Source organism: Sinocyclocheilus anshuiensis, unplaced genomic scaffold (genome assembly GCF_001515605.1).
Source record: "Sinocyclocheilus anshuiensis isolate Anshui unplaced genomic scaffold, SAMN03320099.WGS_v1.1 scaffold1385, whole genome shotgun sequence".
NCBI lineage: Eukaryota > Metazoa > Chordata > Actinopteri > Cypriniformes > Cyprinidae > Sinocyclocheilus > Sinocyclocheilus anshuiensis.
Window position 1 is genome coordinate 57,812 of NW_015548256.1, and position 8,696 is coordinate 66,507.

Sequence of the window (8,696 nt, forward strand, 5' to 3'; positions counted from 1 at the left end):
GCTGGATAATTTTGTCCATATTAGGTATTTCCTGGAACATCATGAGTTCTATTACTTCTGTGACACATATGTGGCGTTTGTGCATGAGGGCGCCCTCTGGTTCCCAGTATGAATGAAACTGATATTACATGTGTTTATCGCTCAGTAATGCACACTAAGTCCTATTTTGGCTATAAATAGGAAAAAAGTAATACTTCTCTCTAAAGAAATTTGAAGTAAACAAATGATAATGTATGTTTTTCTCCAGTGTATAGAAGTGTACAAAAATAGTTTTTCCCCCCACAGTGGATTCATAAAAGGCTCATAGCCTATTTCATATTAAAGACATGTACTCTGTTTTTGATTTTACATACACCTACCTCCTGATAAAAATTAAGAATTACTGCCAAAGTTTTTTTTATTATTATAACTGTATCATATGATGTACAGTTATAGGCTGCCTGTATGTTAACTAATAACACTACAGTATTTTTTAAAACAACAGTTTTCTGTAACATAAAATTAGTATTGTTATTATCTTATCATTTCTATCTAATTATTATATAGTTTTTTGTTAATTTGTTTTAAAAATCACATTTTAAAATCATAATTTACCATTTTAACCAGAAAAATCGTGATTAGATTATTTTCCCCAAACCACACCTGTTGGTGCTTTCCCTGTCAGATCCGCATGTGAGCGGTTGTTCAGAATTCAGTATAATTTCTTGCCATAATGCAGCCATCTGTAACACAGTACAGTCATGACCAAAAGTTTCGGCAGTGACACATTTTGTGTTTTGCAGAGTTTGCTGCTTCAGTATTTGTAGATTATTTTTCCACGTTTCTATGGTATACTGAAAAAAAATGATAAGCACATCAAGTTTTAAAGGCTTTTATTGGCAAAAAATATATAATGAGTCAATATTTACAGTGTTGACCCTTGTTCTTCATAACCTCTGCAATTCGCTCTGGCAGGCTGGATATTAGCTTCTGGGCCAAATCCTGACTGATGGTGATCCATTCTTGCCTTATTAGTTCTCAGAATTTATCACAATTTGTGGGCTTCTGCTTGTCCACTCGCCTTTTGAGGACTGACCACAGGTTCTCTATGGGATTGAGATCCGGGGAGTTGCCTGGCCACGGATCCAAAATCATCTGGCATCTTCGAGCCACTTCTTTATCACTCTTGCTTTGTGACATTGTGCTTCATCATGCTGGAAAATGCACGGATCGTTACCAAATTGCTCATGGATCGTTGGAAGAAATCTCTCTTGCAGGATGTTTTGATACCATTCTTTATTCATAGCAGTGTTTTTGGGCAGAATTATGAGAGAGCTCACTCCCTTGGTTGAAAAGCAACCCCACACATAGATGGTCTCAGGATGCTTCACTGTTGGCACAACACAGGACTCATGGTAGCATTCACCTTTTCTTCCCCGAACAATCGATTTTCCAGATGTCCCAAACAGTCGGAAGGGTGCTTCATCAGAGAAAATAACTTTGCACCAGTCTTCTGCTGTCCAATCCTTGTCCTTGACATTTTTCTTGGAGAGAAGTGGCTTCTTTGCTGCCCTTCTTGAAACCAGGCCATAGTCCAAAAGTCTTGGCCTCACTTTGCGTGCAGACGCTCACACCAACCTGCTGCCATTCCTGAGCAAGCTCTGCACTGGTGGTGACACGATTCTGTAGCTGACTCCTCAGTAGGAGACAGTCCTGGCGTTTGCTGGGCACTCTGGTACGTCCTGAAGACTTCTTCACTGCAGTCGAACCTCTCTCCTTTAAGTTCTTGATGATCCGGTAATGCTGGGTACACACTAAAAGATTTTTAAAATCTTATAAGATCTTCAAAAACTTAAAGGAGAGAGGTTCGACTGCAGTGAAGAAGAGACCACAAACATGAGGACAAAAAATCCTAGATTTAACTGCTTTGCTCCTATAGTGTGTGGTGTGCCGCAATGTTCCCCCACACATCAGGATTTCTGATCGTAAATATTCAACATGTTGAATATTTAAGATTCGCAATCGGGGGGCCTCCGACGTTCTTCCGAGCAGATTCAGTCACTCTTAACACACCTCACACCACAGGAAAATCTGATAAGATAATCATTAGAACCACCAATATAATCGGGACATTACCTAGGATTGTCGGAAGGGGAGAATTCGGCCCAAAATCTGCCCAATTATCTTGTGGTGTGTACCCAGCATAAATGGTTCTTTCAGGTGCAATATTCTTTGTAGCAATTTCCTTGCATGTGAGACCATTTTGATGCAAAGCGATGATGGCTGCATGTGTTTCTTTGGAGATAATCATTGCTAACAAGAACACAATGATTGGAAGCACTTCTTCCCTCCTTTTATAGCAATCAGTCTGCTCTTACAATCTAATTAGTATGATAGGGATTTCACCTGACTAGTAATCATTCACACTTTCACATGCACTGCTGATGTGATTAGTCAATTAATGTTAGCTGGTCATTTTGTGTCAAGATCAAAAAACAGTGATTTTATTTTTTTTTTGTGAAAAGTTCATTTTTTTGGCCAATGAAGCTTTTAAAACTTTTGGCCATGACTGTACATCGTGCTTCACGTAGTTCATTTTGATGTATTAGCTCATTAGTTTAGGAGTGTTGCCTCCCGCTGTAAGTTTTTGTTTGAGTAGTTAGAGTAGTTAAGTTAGGGCGTGTGAGTAGCAGGCTGAAGATATTGTTTTGATTTTTGATTTTGTCTATTCTAGGTTAGATTTAAACCTTTTAGTTAGAAGAATTTTGTTTTATTTTTTATTTTTTTATTTGGCAACACTCGTGCTCTCTTCATTATTTCATTTGGTGAGTTTGTAAATTTCCAAGTCTTTTTCTTTTTGTTTATTGTTAATTGTAAATGTATCGATATCTATCTATCTATCTATCTCTCTCTCTCTCTATATATATATATAAAAATTTTTTTAATGAATTTAAAGCCAATTTCTTGGTGTTTTGGTTGGGGGTTAAAATTAATAAATGTCTTTTTCTCTGTTTGAACTTGTGGTGTTCTCCTCTTCACGACTTGCCCACCGTTTCAGTTGCACTATTAGGATATATACCAAATTTGATTATAGAGCTTTGTGAATGTTACATTCCCTTACAGTTTTTCTTGATTGCTAAAACACTATAACCAGGCTTTTGAGGGGGAGGAAGAGGATGTGGTGAAGGAGGAGGACGTAGTGAAGGAGGAGGGAGAGGAAGAGGATGTGATGAAGGAGGAGGAAGAGGGCGTGGTGAAGGAGGAGGGAGAGGAGGAGGATGTGGTGAAGGAGGAGGAGGAGGAGGGAGAAGAAGGGCAAGGAGACAAGTACCCTCGCTGCCTGGCTAGGGCCAATATAGCCTGTGATGTGAACTTTAAAATTCCAGTTCCGAAGCAATCGTTGAAAAAGTCTATTAAGGCTTTGGCATTTCAAAAGCTGGTTAAAATGAATGTGTTTGCAATAGCAGAGGTAGTGGACAGGGCAGCTGAGATGCGTTTGTCCAGTCCATTGGGTGACATGGCTGAGGCAGAGGAAGACGATGCCAAAGCAACGTTACCGCCCTTTCTTCCATTCTCTCGCAGTCCACTGGTTCTGATGCCATGCGCCTTAAAGTGCGCATCGCTCTAATTCAGATGGAAGCCCAGGAGCATGCTGAGTCACGTCAGGCTGAAATTAATTTGCGTCTCAAGGTTCGAAAGCTAGAGATAGAAGCCAAAACACAGGTAAAATTGCGTCAGCTTGAACTAGAGTCGATGAAAAGTCATTCTGAGTCAGTTGTACATTCTGCTCCTGTTAATCCTTCTATGCCTGCTGGGAACGATGGTTCAACAATTGCGTTTGATATTAGCAAGCAGATAGTGTTAGTGCCTCAGTTTAGGGAAAACGAAGTGGACTCATATTTTAATGAATTTGAAAGAATAGCTTCTTCACTTCAATGGCCGAAAGAGGCTTGGACTTGTTGCTGCAATGCAGACTTTGATCGCTACTGTAGACATCAGTTTTTATATCCAAACTAAACTTTTATCCCAGTACTTCTGTGATCATTTGAATAATTCTAACACAGAAAAAAAAAAATGTTTTGTTGAAAAACTTTGTGACACCGTTTCATACCTACAAATGACAACTGCCCTCTCTGTCTGGATCAGTAGGTGCATTGACATGAAGCATTGTATTCTGTAAAAGCTCCATGTAAACAAATCAATTTAAATAAAAAGGCTCAAACCGATTACAATTTCAATTGCTTTAGAAAGGTGGGATAAACCTTTTCTAATCCATTAAATAGAACATGTAAACACTTGATCAAATTGAAAACTGAACTAGAAAAGTTTTGCGCATGTGTATTGAAGTAGAAATGATGTTTGATGCACAAAATGAGCTGATGTTGTAATATTATATTAAAGAATATAATAAATGACTGCCGTGCCAATATAAAATTCTCTTTCTACTTGTCGACTGTGAAGTGGTGCAGGACAACGTTGTCCCACAAGCGACTGTTTCAGACTGTTTAAGCATGGGAAGGGGTGTTTTTATTGCTTGGTTAGTATGAGCAGCAAAGCCCAAAGCTTTGTGTGCTCGTCGTCTCCTAATTAGGATTTGAAAAAGATATATGTTAAGTTTGCTTTTTAAAACAAATGGATGTTTACACCATGTCGACGCCAGACGCGAGCAGCGCGGTGTGGCGCAGCACGGTGCGACTAAATACAATAGAACCCATTATAATCAGTGACTCTGTCTACACTGGATGCGGCGCGACATGATAAATCCCTGACAGCAAACTGATGCTTCATTGTATTTATGACGTACTGACACATTGTTAAATGATTTTCAATGGTCGCTTGGTCGCGTCTAGTGTAGACAGACTTTAGCTGTTTTGCCGCGGCGCAACATGACAACTGTCACGTCTGGTGTAGACACGGTGTTAGTATGCGACAACAACAATTGTTGTCAACTGCAGCTGCATTTATGATTATTATATGTATTATATGACACATCTGAAGGTTTTGATGTTCTCCAGTGAATGAAATAAAGGACTGATGATGGTGACAAGTTCTATTTCTCTTTCTTTGTGCCACCTCGGAGGAAGAAAGACAGGGGGAAAAAAGTTACTCACATTTTCTATCACCGGTGGAGGAAATGTCTAACAAATGTACTTATAATGATTAGAATCATACTTAATACTACAGATATTAATCCCAATGTGAGGTCTAGAAACAGTTAAAACTGAATAACATCTTACATGCCTGTTTTCCCTGAAAAACGTATACTTGATCTAAAAATGTAAACCAATATCTTATCATTAGCAGTTATCAGTATTCGAAGAGGTGAAAAAAAAAATACTCAGAAACGGTCATCTTCACAAACATAACAAAAATAACATTTCTCAACTATCCTATATATTCCAGTTTTTCCGAGTGTAAATTGCAGTTTTCTCATTCACTTTACTTATTCCGATGCTCCTTTACTTCTCACGAATTTGAGTTTTAAACTAGCTGACATTAATACATACAAACACACAGCAAATTTAGACGCTGCATTGAAATACGTAACTTACTAATATTGCCAGCGCCCTAATATGCTAATCGCGATTAGCCTCTCACTTTGATTTCCTCTCACTCACATAAATTATGGACACAAAACATAACTTTACGATGGTTTGACTGAAAAATGTTTTGTTACCTGATATCGCCATATGTTTGCAGGACCTCACACATCCAGTCTGCCCCTCCTCTGTGTTCACATTCCAGCTTCTGACATGTCACAACTCAAATTAGTTTAAAATAAGAATTTAACAGGCACATAATCAGGAACTGACTGAGTAATCTTGCGGATCAGTAGCAAACACCACGAAACTGACGCATTTTCAAACTTGACTAGTAAAAAGGCGTGCACTTTTGTCATTGGCCAGTTTCGTGGATGACAGTCAGATTAACCTATCATGATGAAAGCAACCAGGTGAAAAATAAACAATTGCAATTGTTTCAGAGTGGTAACGAAAGTAAAGAGATTTTTTTTTTTTTTTAAGAAACGTGTGTATTGTTTTATTTTTTTAGGCTGTAGATTAGATGGTCAAATAGTGTTCTCATGAGTGTATGAATAAAAATGTAATGCATGGTAAACGGTAGGCAGACACACAAAATTGTAAATCCACACAAAATCTCACTGCTCTTTTGAGATTAAAACTGCATCCATTATAATTATTGTTACTAATGACAATAATTATATTTGTACATATACATTTGGATTTTTGAAGAGGTGTCTTGATCAAAATATTATAAAATGCTAATAAATAAAATATGAATGATCATAATTCAAAAGGAAGATATTTCTTGTTAATGACATGACATTGATTCAACATAGATATTTTAATTGTCTTTTTTTTGTTTTAATGATTTGTTTTTGTTAAACCCATTTTTCAGTGATTTAGCATTACATTTTATATCAACATTGTGTCAATGTTAAAACAGCAACTGACATTATTTCAATCATATTTCAACTTTGAAGGTTGGTCATGTGCCAACTAGACTGAAAAGAACAGTCTGTACTGTTGGTCCAAAAAGAAAACTGAACACAAAACACAATATGCTAACTGAATGAAACAGCACTTTATTCTGAACTCCTGTATCATATGCTGCAAATACGATTTTTGGATTTACATTGGATTTTTCCATCAGAAAACATGAATTTCCATTCTATCTTTCTTCACTTGGGCTATTTCATTATCTGTTACTATCCAACTGACCATTAAACTCTGAAGCACTTCTGTGGAATCAGGCAGCTGTTGCTAGGGGTTTGGTTCTTCTACCCATCTCAAAGCCAGTATAATCCCATTATTTTGATATTGCACAGTGACCATTTTCTGGATATTTTGAACCATTTGTATAGATTTTGAAATAACTATATGGAGATAAGCATGTGCTTTGCAGACCATTGCTGATGGCACTCTGGGTTTAATTTGATTTGTAAACGGCAAAATCCCCGGTGTTAAATTAACACTGCTCGGTGTCTATATGTGTCCACACTACAGAGTGTTAAAAGTAACACTGAAGCAGTGTTAAAGTTAACGAGGTAATTAAGAGTGATTTAGGTCATTTTGAGTGATGATTGACCATTATTGAAGACACCTAATTTTAACAAGCAGAATCACCAAAGAAGAAAATCACAATTTTGAAGTCACCATTATAGTGATCTGTGTTTACATTAGTTGGGCTCTTGACCCTTGACTTTTTAATATTACATTTTGTTTGGCTGCTGTAACTGAATTATAACAGCCAGACAAAGAGCAAAAGTTCCACTGTAAAATATTCTGTGTTTTCTATATGTTTTAGAAAGATTTCTTTCAAGCTGTTATAAATAAAATAATGAATAAAATAAAAAAAACTTTTGTTCAGGCACACACACAGACATCAAGAACCAGCGTATGAATCTCCACAACGGTGACAGACAGCATATTCAGATAAGCAGATAAACTCTGAACATCACAAAACAAGCTACTAAAAAGTCATATAAAGACAGCAAAAAAGAAGAAAATAGTAAGAATAAAAGAAATTACAACGACAATTCCGCTCATAATTAAAAAAAAATCCCTTCATTCGGGTCCCTCATTTACCTCTGGATTGTTGTTTAAAAATGAACTATCAAACTCACCCATTCAAGTTCCTCTTCCTACAGATCCTTCAACTGCTCCTGAAAGAGTTTCAGCACATGTAAAACGACCTCCACGTTGGCTGCAGGATTATGTTACTTAGTTTAAAAGTAACTAGCATTAAAGTGGTGCATTGTTCCATGGGTATATTAAGAATCAGTTATGCTGTATTGCTAAGCTGTTCATTAAGATGTACTTTAATGTGAATAATATGGAAATATTGTGCTAACTGTAAATTTTGGGATTCAGTGAGGAATGTATGATTTAAGTAATGGGGGAATATGTTGTGTTCTTGTATTATTGATTCACCAGAAGAGGGCACTATGGGTTACTAAGTTGGTACCTATAAAAGGTGTAGAAGAATAATTGAATGTGAGCAACCATGTGGCATGCAGGCTGTGTTTGCTGTTGGCCTTTGATGCTAATAAATCCTTGAATTGTAACTTCTGGAATCTGACTCTTCATGCTTACCTGGACTTGAAACACTATATATTCATGCCGCAATGCATGATGGGAGCCATAGATGAGTTTTGATTGGCTACAGCATGCTTTTTTGATGGTCACCATTGTTGTGATTCTCACGCTGATTCTTGATGTCTGAGTGTCTAAACTAAAGGCTTTTTTTTTAAGTTTTTGATCAAAATAAGCTTTAAAAACATTTGTCAGGTTATACTGAAAATGCCAGCTCTTATATTGTTCGCAGTGTTGATGTAACCAACAAAGAAAACCTGACTTCGTTATTTTGGCCAAAACATAATCATTACCATCTGATGACAGATTTTGCTCTTTGCTCTAAAGTAAACACTGACCATTATCCACGGGAAGTTGTGGCCTAATGGTTAGAGAGTTGGACTTGTACCCAAAAGGTTGCGGGTTCGAGTCTCGTACCGGCAGGGATTGTAGGTACAGCGCTCTCTCCCACCTTCAATACCACGACTGAGGGGCCCTTGAGCAAGGCACCGAACCCCCAACTGCTCCCCGGGCGCCGCAGCAAAACATGGCTGCCCACTGCTCCGTGTGTGTGTTCACGGTGTGTGTGTGTTCACTGCTGTGTGTGTGCACTTTGGATGGGAT